The sequence below is a fragment of the Oryctolagus cuniculus genome, chromosome 6, assembly GCF_964237555.1.
Source record: "Oryctolagus cuniculus chromosome 6, mOryCun1.1, whole genome shotgun sequence".
NCBI lineage: Eukaryota > Metazoa > Chordata > Mammalia > Lagomorpha > Leporidae > Oryctolagus > Oryctolagus cuniculus.
Window position 1 is genome coordinate 93,889,490 of NC_091437.1, and position 13,833 is coordinate 93,903,322.

Here is a 13,833-nt window from a genome sequence, read left to right on the forward strand (position 1 = left end):
GAACGTTATAATTATTTACAGGAGATTTTGCTCACTATTTTAGACACATTTTGTATGTAGCCTCTTGCTGCAAAGAGTAACAGCCCAGAGAGACATCATTTTTATTTGTATGTATCTCATAAATACAACATTAGGAACATAGTAATTCTTCCCACCATAGCAGCCTCCCCACCCATTCTCCTCCACCCTTCCTCATTACTCTCCTGTTTTGTTCAAGAAAGAAAAAGCAAAAGAAAAAAGAACAAATGGAATAAAAATGAATAGAACAGTCCATACAAGGGCTGTTCTATGTTATTGCTTCTCGAAGGTGATTTCACATTTTTCCCAAACCCTTCCTCTTTTCTTTTCCTTCCTTCCCTTTCTTTCCTTCTAGAAACTCAATTGTCTTTAAAAAAAAAAAAAACAAGGATGATACATCTTTTGTGAGCTCTTGGGCATAAATATAAGACATAATAATATCCTCTGTTTAATACACTAAAAGGAAGTGATTCTTGAGAGCAAGTTTTACTATTAAGTCTTGTGTTATGACTCTTTGGGGACAGAGGTCCTGCATGGGAAGTTAATGCACAATAACTCTTGTTTATTTAATAAATAACACTCTTATGTATGACATCAGTGATCACCCAAGGCTCTTGACATGATCTGCCTTGGCTATGGAAGCTTTGGATCCACTAGCTCAACAACGCTATAAGCAGAGTGGAAGTTATCTCCTCTCTTCAGAGAAAAGTGCATCCTTCTTTGGTGGCCCCTTCTTTCCACTGGGGTCTCATTCACAGGGGTCCTTTACATAGGACATTTTTTGCCTAAGTCTCTAGGCTTTCCATGCCTGAAATGCTCTCCCTGGGCTTTTCAGCCAGACTGGAGCAATTTAAAGGCTGATTTTGAGGTCAGAGTGCTACTTAAAGTGATTCTCATTCTATGAATCTGCTGTATGGACTGCTTCCCATGTTGGAGCCTTTACTCCTTTTCAATTCTGTCTATTATTGTTTTCAAACACTTAGTCCTATTTATATGATCACATTATCACTTGATCCTATCTATACGGTTACTTTACCACTTATTCCTGTCCATTTGATTTTTACAACACTTAAACTACTATTTTTATCAGCCAGCTTAACGAATTTGGGGGTCCTATGGAACGTTGTTAAGCTGTACCCTTAGAAGTAAGTTCATAGGAAAGTATGCAGGACTATACTGCTTTGCAGTTACGGACTTCATACATTTCACAATTACAACTTTAAGATCTTCGTAATTCTTCCCACTGTGCCCACCCTTCCACCCCTTTCTCTTCCCTTTCTTATTCTCCCTCTTATTTTTTACTAAGTTCTATTTTCAATAAACTTTATACGTATATAATTAACTAAATGTTAGGTATAGAGTTCAGTGATTCATATGAAAGAGAAAAAGATAAGGAAAATATTATAAAGGAAAAAAGGAAAAGATTTACAAAAATATAGAATAACAGTCAAGAGAAGGGCTGTTCAAAATCATTGCTTTTCAAAGTGTCAATTTCATTTCTACATGTTGCCTTTTAGGTGCTCTCTTAGTTATCACATGCCAGGGAGAATATATAGAATTTGTCCCTTTCAGACTGGCTTATTTCACTAAGTATTATGTTTTCCAGTTTCATCTATTTTGCTGCAGATGACCAGACTTTGTTTTTTTTTTCATGCTGTATAGTATTCCATGGTGTACATATCCCATAACTTTTTTATCCAGTCTTCCACTAACAGACATTTGGGTTGATACCATGTCTTTGCTATTGTGAATGGAGCCGTAAAAAACATGGTGGGACACATAGCTCTTTCATATGCTGATTTCACTTCTCTTGGGTAAATTCCCAGGAATGGGATGTCTGGGTCACATGGTAGGTCTATGTTCAAACCTCTGAGGTGTCTCCACACTGTCTTCCACAGTGGTTTTACCAGTTTACATTCTCACCAACAGTTGATTAAGGTACCTTTTTCCTCACATCCTCACTAGCATTTGTTGTTTGTTGATTTATGTATGAAAGCCATTCTAATGGGGGTGAAGTGTAACCTCATTGTGGTTTTGATCTGCATTTCTCTGAGGGCTAGTGATCCTGAGCATTTTTCATGTGTCTTTTGGCCATTTGGATTTCCTCTTTTGAAAAATGTATGTTTAACTCCTTTGCCCATTCTTAACCAGATTGTTTGTTTTGTTGTTGTTGAGCTTCTTGATCTCTTTATATATTCTGGTTATCTATCCTTTATCAGTTGTATAGTTTGCAAATATTTTCTCCCATTCTGTTGGTTGTCTCTTCACTTTGCTGATTACTTCTTTTGCAGTGCAGAAACTTCTCAATTTAATGTAATCCCATTTGTCAATTGTGGCGTTGATTTCCTGTGTCTTTGGGGTCTTTTCCAAGAACTCCTTGTCTACACCAATGTCTTTTAGGATGTCCCCATTGTTCTCAAATAATTTGATAGTGTCAGGTTGTAGATTTAGGCCTTGAGTCCATTTTGAGTGGATTTTGGTGAATGGTGTCAGGTAGGGGTATTGCTTCATGCTTCTGCATGTGGCAATCCAGTTTTCACAACACCATTTGATGAAGAGACTGTCCTTGCTCCAGGGATTGATTTTAGCTCCTTTGTCAAAGATAGATATGGGTGTAGATGCTTGGATTTATTTCGAGTGTTTCTATTGTGTTCCATTGGACTATCCATCTTTTTTTTTGTACCAGTACCAGGCTGTTTTGATTATAACTGCCCTGTAGTATGTCTTGAAATCTGTTATTATAATGCCTCAGACTTTGTTTTTGTTATATAAGCTTGCTTTATCTATTCATATGTTTTCATATGAATTTCAAAATCATTTTTTCTATGTCTGAGAAGAATATCTTTGGTATTTTGATTGGCATCACATTGAAACTGTCAATTGCTTTTGGTAGTACAGACATTTTGATGATACTGATTCTTCCAATACATGAACATGGAAGAACTTTCCATTTTTTTGTAGTGTCTTCTATTTGCTTTTTAAAAATGTTTTACAATTCTCATTGTAGAAATCGTTGACATTCTTGGTTAAATTTATTCCAAGGTGTTTGATTTTTTTTGGTAGCTTTTGTGAATGGGATTCATCTTAGAAGCTCTTTGTCAACATGGTATTGTCTGTGTATACAAAGGCTGTTGTTTTTTGGTGTTGAATTTATATATTGCTACATTTCCAAACTCTTCTATGAGTTCCAATAGTTTCTTAGTCGACTTTTTTGATCCCCTATGTGTAGGATCATGTCATTGCAAATAGGGATTGTTTGACCTCTTCCTTCCTGATTTGTATCCCTTAGATCTCTTTTTCTTGTCTAATGGCTCAAGCTAAAACTTCCAAGAATATATTGAAAAAGCATTGGTGACTGTGGGCACCCTTGTCCAGTTCTGAATCTCAATGGTATTTCATCCAAAATTCCTCTGTTAAATAGAATGCTGGCCATGAGTTTGTCATTTTGCCTTGATTATGTTGAAGAGTGTTCCTTTTATTCCAAATTTGCTTAAAGTTTTCATAATGAAAGTGTGTTGTATTTTGTCAAAGACATTCTGTGCATCTATTGAGATAATCATATGGATTTTATCCTTCAGTTTGTTAATGTGATGTATCACATTGACTGATTTGTGAATGTTGAACCAACCCTGCAAAACAGGAATAAATACCACTTGCTCCAGGTGTATGATTTTTCTGATGTGGTGTTGGGTTCAATTGGCTAGTATTTTGTTGAAGATTTTTGTGTCTATGTTCATCAGAGAGGTTGGTCTGTATTTCTATTTCTTTGTTGTAACTTTTTCAGGTTTAGGAATTAAAGTGATGATGGCCTCATAGAAAGAATTTGGGAGGATTCCCTCCTTTTCAATTGTTTTGAATAGTTTGAAAAGAATTGGAGTTAGTTCTTTTTTAAATGTTTGATAGCATTCAGCAGTGAACCCATCTAGTCCTGGGCTTTGTTGGGAGGGTCTTTATTACTGATTCAATTTCCAACTTGGTTATTGGTCCGTTTAGGTTTTCTGTGTCTTCATGGCTCAAGTTAGGTAGTTGTATGTGTCCAGGAATCTATTTTTTCTAGGTTTTTTGTTTTGTTGCCATATACCTCTTTGTAGTAATTTCTGATGATTCTTTTTATTTCTGTGGTGTCTGTTGTTAAATTTCCTTTTTCATCTCTGATTTTATTTATTTGGGTCTTCTCTCTCCTTTTTGGGTTAGTTGGGCCAATGGTGTGTCAATTTTATTTATTTTTTTCAAAAAACCAGCTCTTCATTTTGCTGAACATTTGTATGTTTTATTGGTTTCAATTTTGTTGATATCTTCACTAATTTTAATTATTTATTTTCTCCTACGGGTTTTGGGTTTGGTTTGCTGTTGTTTTTCTAGGTCCTTGAGATGCATTTATAGCTCATTTATTTGGCGCCTTTCCAATTTCTTGATGTATGCTCCAATTGCTATAAACTTTCCTCTTTAAACTGCTTTGCTATATCCCATAAGTTTTGATATGTTATATTGTCATCTTCATTTGTTTCCAAAAATTTTTTTTGATTTCTTCAATGACCCACTGTTCATTCAGGAGCATATTGTTCAGTGTCCATGTGTTTGCTTATGCTCTGAGGATTCCTAAGTTGTTGGTAACCAACTTCATTCCATTGTAGTCCAATAAAATGCATGGTAATTTCATTTTTTTAAATTTGCTGAGACTTGCTTTATGGCCTAGCATGTTGAAAATCCTAGTGAAAGTTCCATGCACTGATGAGAAGAATTTACTCTATGGCAGTGTGGTGGAAATCTCTGTAGATACCTGTTAGGTCCATTTGTCCTATAGTGTCAATTAACTCTGTTGTTTCCTTGTTGGTTTTTTTGTCTTGTTGATCTGTTCATTGCTGAAAGTATGGTATTGAAGTCCCCCATTGCTATTGTATTTCAGTCTGTGTCTCATTTTAAATCCATTAAAATTTCTTTTAAATAGCCAAGTGCCCTGTAATTAGGAATATATACATTTATAATAGTCACATCTTTCTGTTGAATTGATCCTTTAATCTTCATATAGTGCCCTTCTTTGTCTCTTTTAATAGTTTTTTTTTTCTTAAAGTCTATTTTGTCTGATATTAGGATGGCTACACTAGCTCCTTTGTGGTTACTGTTAGCATGAAATATCTTTTTACATCCTTTCTCTTTCGATCTGCGTGCATATTTGTTGTTGAGATTGTTTCTTGTAAGCAGCAAATAGATGGGTTTTCTTTTTTAATCCATTCAGCAGTCTGTGTATTTTAGTTGGAGAGTTGAGACCATTTACATTCAGGGTGACTCTTGTTACGTAATGACTTTACCCTGCTGTATTTCCATTAATAGTCCGAATTTTTTACTTTGGGTTTCCCTCATACTTTTACTGGTCAATTTTCTTCCTTTACCTCTTTCATAATGATGTTCTTATTTCTGTTTTTCTATGTGAGCACATCCTTGAGCATCTTTTGTAGGGGTGAGCAGGTATTTACAAATTCTTTCAATTTCTGTTTGTTATGGAAAAATCTTTATTTCACCTGCATTTATAAATGAGAACTTTGCAGGGTTCAGTATTCTGGGTTGACAGTTTTTTTCTCTTAAGAAGTGGAATATTCTTGCCATTCTCTCCTTACCTGTAGGGATTCTAATGTGAAGTCTGCTGTGAGGCTATATGGGGTTCCTCTGAATGTAACCTGGCATTTCTCTCATGCACACTTTATGATCTTTTCTTCATGTTTTACTGTGGGGAGTTCTACTACAATGTGTCATGGTGAAAATCTTTTCTGATCTTGTATATTGGGAGTTGTGTGTACTTCCTGTGCTTGAATGTCTCTTTCTTTCTCCGAATTGGGGAAATTTTCCAGTATTATTTCATTAAAAAGGCCTTGTAATCCTTCTCTCTTTCCACACCTTCTGGAACTCCTAGAACCCGTATGTTGAGTAATTTGATAGTATCTTGTCGATCTCCAACATTGTTTTATAGTTTTCTAATTTGTTTTTTTTTTTTTTTTTGGTCTGACTATAAAATTTCCAGAAATTTTTCTACTTGTTCTGATATTCTTTCTTCTGTAACCCTCCCTGTTGTTGATACTTCCCACTGCATTTTTATTTGATCTATTGAATTCTTCTCTTCTAGTATTTCATTCTGATTTCCCTTTAATATCTCAATTACATGTTAAAAAATTTTCATTTAGTAAATGAATTTGCTTCTGATTGCTTCTATGTAATCTGATGATTAATTCTCTAAATTCTCTTTCTGATGTTTCCTCAATCATTTCATCTTCACCTTCTACCATTGAAATGTTGTAGCGTTCCTTTGAGGGGCTCATAGGATCTTCCTTATTCTTATTTAAGTTTCTTTCCTTGTTTTTTTTTGGCATTTGTATATTTTTTTATCTTTTTTGTTTTTTGGATTTTCTCTTTGATTTGTGTCTTTGTAGTTTAGTGGGACGTCTACTTTTGGTGAGTACCAAGAGGTGTGTGCTGGATGTGGCCTGGTGCTCTGTTCAGTATTCCAGGGTGGAGCAAATATCCAAGGTAAAACTCCTCTGGTTATCTGGATGGAGGAAGGTATTCATTTCTGTTGGTGGGAACTGCCCTTCTCCTCAAAGCTGCAGGACACCTCAGTGTTAGACCCTGGTGTGTTCAGCATTAGTTTGCACTGCTAAATGTGAAGGCTCCTGTGAACACAGTTCCCTCTGTTATGAGCTGCAATAGGTCTGTATGTCGGGAGCAGTTGTATGGAGCCCCCACCTAGTGGAGCCTGGCTCACTTCCCAGTAGTGCTGGAGGAGGGTACGAACTCTGATAGGTGGGGCTTCCGCTGCTGTACAACTTGTGTGGTAAGGGAAGAAATTGTGAATTATTGTGGCTCTCATTTCTGAGTGGGTGTGAGGTGAGGCGATCCCCTCTACTGCTGGTGTGCCCGGGAAGCAAGGGCCGCAGCCACCTGCTTTTGTCCAAAAGTGAAAGCAAACAAAGGATCAAAATGGTTTCCCCCAGCTGGAAGCAAGTCCCTGCAGGGTGGGAGGAGGGGGAAAAAGGGAGGGAGGTTCCTGACCTCCCAATTTGTGCCTTTATTGTTTTTTCCTGCATGGAAAAGCAGTTCACTAAGCTCTCCCTCCTACTGCTATCCACAGCTCTGTGGACCTGCAGATTCCCCATCACCTTGTCCACCAGGAGCTGGCACTCACCTCCCGGGGTCCAAGTCTCCAGGTTTTTTTTTTTTTTTTTTTTTTTTTTCTTATTTGCTCTTTCGGCGTGTACCTGGACTGTCTCTGATGTTCTTGTTGGGTTTTTCGCTGGGAATTTCCCATGGTTTTATCTCAGGCCTGCATTTTCTCCCCTTTTTAAATAATAATTTTGCCCCTCATGATTCAGATCATCCTGTCGCTATTCCTCCATATTTCCTCATTCTGTTTACTTCTTTATTCAACCAAAATATACTGAACACTCAGTGTGTTCTCAGAACTATGTAAGGTAATGGGATAACAAGACTCAACTGCATTGTCTATATGTGAGGTGCTTATAGTTTAGTGGGGAGAGAAACATATGAACAAATCATTAAGACACAAAACAGTAGGTCCTTACATTAAAGAATGTCAGGCAGGGTAATAAGGTGTGGGGAAGAACCTTTGACTCTAGAGAGACTGAGAAAGTAGATGACATTGAAGATGAATCTTGATAACTGAATAATGTTAATAACTCACCCCCAGTGATTTGCCCTGTGTAGGTGCTGTACTTTAGGGCCTTGAATTTTGCCACGTAAAGGAAATTATGTTTATTTTAATGTGCTCTCAAATGGAGTGGGACAGCCATGTCACTGCATCATTTCTTGGTGGAGTCATTTGTAGACAAAATGGTGCTAATTTGAGGCTTTCAAGAAACCCTGAGAATGTTTTTCTTGATTATAGTTGTCTCTCACTGGAGGCATTGTAAGACACCCTTACCCCTCTCTCATTTTAAGCTCTGATGAGTGTTAAATGCTTTCCTTTAAGTATTATGGTTCAGCGTTAACTGAGCTAATATTTCTGAACTTAAGGAGAATTCTTTCTGTATGCAAAGATTTCTTTTTAAAATGAGCATAATGATTATCTTATCTATCTTAAAAATTAATATCTTCATATATTTCTTTATCTCTATTAGCCACATATATTCACTTGCTTTATAGTGTGGTAAATGCAGTTCATTCTTTCTAGCAATCATGAAATAAAATTCAATTCAGTTCAGTACTACAGCAAGTATTACACACAGGCTGTGGGTATTGCACTGCCTTTAGAGTACAATTTTTTTAAAAAGGTTCTCTGTTCACCGAGATTACACAGTTTAGCACAAGCAACAGAATAAGTACAATTCAGGATAACAGAGTAGATCAATTTATTTCAGTAGAGAAATGATCAAATAGATGTCATATTGGAGCCAGGGTTTGAAGGAAAAATAGAATTTTTCCCAGAAGTGGAAGATGAGAGAGAATTTGAGGCAGAAGAGAAGAATATGCAATTGCTGTAGGAGCTTAAATGTGGATGGTGCATTGCGGGGATCAGGCATGAACTTGGCAGGGCGCAGTGCTGAAAGGTGGGATTGGGGGTCTGCTGGTAGATAATTAGGAAGAACCTCAAGTGCTGGACACTGTGAAGAAATGTAAATGATTTAAGGCAAAGTTATGAAATGATGATATTTATGCCTGTGTGATGCTAAAGATCATTTTGAAAGCAGATAAATGAGGTATATACAGAGAGGTGTGAAAAAGGAATAGACTTGTCAATTTACTTGTAATAATATCATTAGGACATCTATGAATAGAAATTTATTCTTTGATATGAATGCCAAACTGTATTGATACTTAATTATCAAATAGAAATGCTACTTGACTTTAATGTTTTTTTTTTTCTGGAGTATAGGAAGATATGTTTTATATGGTATAGTTAAGTGCATTATTTGGAAAGGCTATCTATAAAGGATTTGACCCTTGTTCTGTGCAGTTCCACAGAGATTTTGTTCCATAATGACAGGTTATGGTATTGCCATTGGAATACAGATTTAGATGCTGTATTTTAACAGGAGATGGCATCCATGGTACTGTGTACACAATTGCTGGTGCAGAAAAAGGATTCTTACCCCAGCAGACTCAGACAAGGAAGAGCAGAAACCAGTGTGCAATACAAGAACATCTAGAAATAACAGAACAGGGTTTTAATCCAGCCCTGTCACTGCTTGAAGGTCCTCATAAAAGAAAAGAGTGAAATGAGATTATCTACAGCAGTGGAGCATAGTGCATAGGTCTTCACACTCTGCTACCTCAGACAGCATAATTACACCTACAGAGCATTTTTTTAAGCCACAGAGATATTTTTATTTGTATGGGCAAGTCTTGCTCTCTATGGTCACACAGATTGTCTTACCCTGTTAACCTTCTAGCAGTTTTATTTCTTCAGCACACAAGTAGAAATGAAGCTGTTAACTGATATCAGTCAGTTCTATGACACTATAACCTTAGGTTCTTCATTTATGACAGACAAAATATATCCAGAAAAATTCAAGGCTGTCTCATATACACTTCTTGTAACACCATGTAAAATGTATTCCAGAGAGGTAAGGGCTAATGCTTATGGCCCTGAAGGGTAGATGGTTGGAGGTACAAGTTAACATTGCCTCCCTTCCCATTCACCTTATATTTTTCAGGCATATATGGCCACAGATTGAAACTGTGCTTATTTTCATTTATTCAAGAGACCAGTGTCTTCTAATGAAATTTTCTATAGATTTATAGATTTTTCCTACTTTAACTGTTATGGCAGTCAATATAGTTTTAATAATAATATTCATGAGATACCCAGTCACATCTGAAGTCAACTGGCATACCATGGTTATGATGATATATTTAATCATATCTATGAATAGTATACATGTTTGGCCAAATACTGCTGCCTTTCCTTTTTGAAGAGCAATGGCTAAAATCCAAACTGCTTGTAAATTATACAAAAGCAACCTGATAAAATTCAGAATATTTTTGGGAAGGGACACAATATTCAGAGTTTATAAATGTATGGCCAAATGAAACATTTCCATAAATGACTATAGATATAGAGATGATCTCATAAGAGAAAATCTGGAGAAAAATCAACAATGTAGCAAAGATCTGGGCTAATCTATTGACAAAAAAACAGAAGCTCTTATGCCTTAATCATTTCTCATAGAAACTGAGAATCCTCCAACGTGCCTAGAAAAATGGGGGAAAATTTTTCCAAATGAGAAAAATGTCACTTTTGTCATAAATTTAACATTTTTGTATGTTCTATGTCAAAATGAATTGCTTGATGTGTTAAATTAGGCTGTTGCATTGCTTTTCCTTATTTGAAAAATCAATCCTCATTGGAGCACCAGCCAAATCCATTGAGCTAAAAAACACATTATTTTTCCATTTGAGGAGACATTTTCCTAATTCTTAAATTACTATGTTAACTTATATAACTTTGCATAGACTAATCTTGGTGTTTCCCAAATTTGTTTTCCTTCTCTTATAACAAAAATCAATTCTCTGTTTATATTACCATAGCTTTGTCATAAATTTTAAAGGATTCTTTCCATTTCTAGGTTCTCTTATAACTTTGAATTCCTTAAATTTTCCTACTTTATTAGTCATATGTTTCTTCCTATTTGTTCTTATTTATTTATTTACTTTTACTGGCAGCTAAGTAGTTGTTTTCTAGTGCTTCTTTACTGCTTGACAGGTTAATTTAAGTTTTAGGGTAGTATTTAATTTCCTCACAGTATGGACCCAGCCTACTCATCCAACATTCTTTCTCTCTACCTTGAAAGAACTCATTCTTCAGTCAAATCGTTCCATCCCTTCCATACTTGCTCATTTATTTATAGCATTGCCTCCTCTGGAAGTGCTGCTTTCTCATTGTAAACTGTAGGAACCCTATCTATCCATCCATCCATCCCTCCATCAGTCTATCCAAGTTCACCCCTGATGCCACATTCTTATGTGGCCTTCTTTCTAATACCCAGGAAGTGTTTTCACCTTTTAATTTACCTATTATTTTCTACCTTTCATTATCCATACCTGTCTACTTGTCTTAGCTATTAAATGGGATATAATAAATGCCAAGATTAGTTTCACTATAGTTACTTGACTTGAATATACTCATATCTATAACACTGTTTTAACTTATGATAGTGCTACATCTCTTACTGGTATGTTATTCTATGGGTACAAAGTAAAAAACAGTATCATAATACATTCGTTTTACATGGTGGAGTTAATTTACAAAATTTTGACAGTGAAGGCTGGTGAGTGTCAGCATGGAAGGAAAGCTACTGTTCAGCCTCACAGAAAATAGCAGCAGCACTTTCAAAATGGCCTTAATGAGATTTTCTGTATTCAGACAAAAGACCATGACTTCATTCTTACTAACCTCAGAAGCATAATAAACTACCGTCAGTTTTGGCATTAACCCAATTTTGCCATTACCTTTTCCCATAAAATTTGATTAAGGAGCATTGCTAGACTTTTGTAATTAAGGATAGTGCACTAGAAATTTATTTCCTGTCTACAGTTTGTCGTATTCTGAAAGACAGTGAAGTTCTGTGAATATTTATAAACTTGTGGCTGCTAACATCTGGCTGAGCCACTTTTTTTTCTAATGAGATACCTAAAATGAGTCGCAACCTCAAATCCAAGTTCTTGTTTTAACAAACAATTCATTTTGAAATTTTTTGGCTATTTTTCTTACATAGGAGTATCAAAGTGGCTATATTCTCTGGTTATTTTCTATGCATTTTATCAGAGCATAGGTTTATCTTACAATATTTTGTTGCTTTCCACAACTTCTGAATTAACAACCATTAATCCATGGCACAAGCCTGGTTAAGTCAATGTATTTGACTCTGAATTTGTAGTAAGCCTTTATCTATGAAGAGTTTTTTGAATGGCTTGTTTATATCATTGGTTTTTTTTTTTTTCTATTTTAGTTCTGCTGTACAGAATTCAGAAAAGAAGAGATTGTTTTTTAAATAAAGTTTCACTTGATATGGGCTATGTTTTAACCTGTAAAAGTTATTCTAACTCATTCTGTTTCTGCATTAAATTTTTCTCTTTAAAGATTTTCCCCCATTGAGTTGAATATTTGTGTCAAGTCAATTTAAGTGAATATAGTAAAATCAGAACAATGTGATCTAAACTGCTCTTAACTGACTGAATCAGTAACAATTTTTTTTTTTATAGAACATTTCTTTCACAAAGAAGGAAACACTCTGTACAGCAGCTAGCCTGGCAGGTTTCTTTCTTTAGTGGTGCTCATGATCTGTGGGCTCCTTGTACAAAATATTTTTCTTCCCAGTTGATTCAAGGTCTAGAAGAGTTGTAATCTCTACATTGAGTGCACCTGGTTAAGCCATTTAAATGACAGTCTTCTTTTCTTTAAGCTATTCTTTTCTTTTTGGTCCCAACTTCTGTTTGTGCACAGGTAATGGAATTAGATACGTTGAAATATCTAATCTGATTTTCGCTTCTTAACATGTATCACAAAATGTTTTAGACAGCTCAGGAGAATCCTGGGCCTTAATTTTATTCCTCAGTACATCTAAAAATCCTCCAATAGACACTTTATCATGTGTGCACTCCAACAACAGTCAAAATTGCTTATGGAGTCCTGAATCCTATCACAGCACTGAGTACTTCCTATGCATTAATTTAGTCCTCACCATTGTGCTGTGTATAATAGACCATAGCAACTATCAATTTTAAAAATGAAGACACTGGGACTGTTACTGTGTAATGCAGGCATCCCATACTGGAGTCCGAGTTTGAGTCTCAGCTGCTCCACTTCAGATCCAGCTCACCTCCAATACATCTGGGAAGGTAGTGGAAGATAACCGAAGTACATAGCCCCTGCTACCCATGTAGGAGAGTAGGATGGAGCTCCTGGCCCTGGTTTGACCTGGCCCAGTACTGACTGTTAAGACCATTTGGGGAGTGAACCAATAGATAGAGTCTTCCACTCTCTTTCCCTGTCTCTGTTACATTTTACCTTTCAAGTAAACATGTAAATAAATCTTTTAAAAAATAAAATTAGCCCAGGCATTAGTTTTATAACCTTGAATTTTCACAGTAAATGAAAACTGTATTCTCCAATAGTCATAAAAGAGGGTCTTCAACTTTTATAGTAATATTACAAGTATCATTGTGTGCTGTGTACATTTCTAAGCATTTTATCAGCACTAATTTGCTCTTGGTGGCTTTATGAAGCAAGAGTTAATTACAAATGAGGAAATTGAGCACAGACAAATGAAATTTATGAGGCTATACTATATGCGGTGGAGCTGGAGGTAAATTTATTCATTTTTTTTAACAGAAGGCTATTTCTGTGCAGCCCCAGCCAATGTAGTGTTCATTGCCTTTAGTTTATTCCTTGGTCTGTAAAAGAAACAGTAGGGACCAGTGTGTGGCGTACTAGACTAAGCCTCTGCCTGTGGCACCAGCATCCCATATGGGTACCAGTTCATGTCCTGGGTGTTCCTCTTCTGATCCAGCTCTCTGCTAATAGCCTGGGAAAGCAGTGGAATATTGCCCAAGTGCATGGGCACCTGCAGCTTTGTGGGATAGCTGGGGAAGCTCCAGGCTTAAGATCAGCTCAGCTCTGGCCATTGTGGCCATTTGGGGAGTGAACCAGTGGGTAGAAGACCTTTCTCTTTTTTCTCTTCCTCTCTCTGTAACTCTGACTCTCAGATAAATGAATAAAATCTTTGAAAAAAAATTAAAACTTGAATGTCTTCATTAATCTTAAGTTTTTCCTAACAAAAAAATAATGGCTTCTATGGATTCTTTCTT

At 36.1% G+C, this 13,833-nt stretch overlaps 1 protein-coding gene across 2 annotated transcripts in view; it reads left to right on the plus strand.

Annotated features, from left to right (window-relative positions):
* The window catches only part of PREX2 (phosphatidylinositol-3,4,5-trisphosphate dependent Rac exchange factor 2), a 326,634-nt gene that overhangs the window by 254,438 nt on the left and 58,363 nt on the right, over positions 1–13,833 (plus strand). The window lies entirely within an intron of this gene.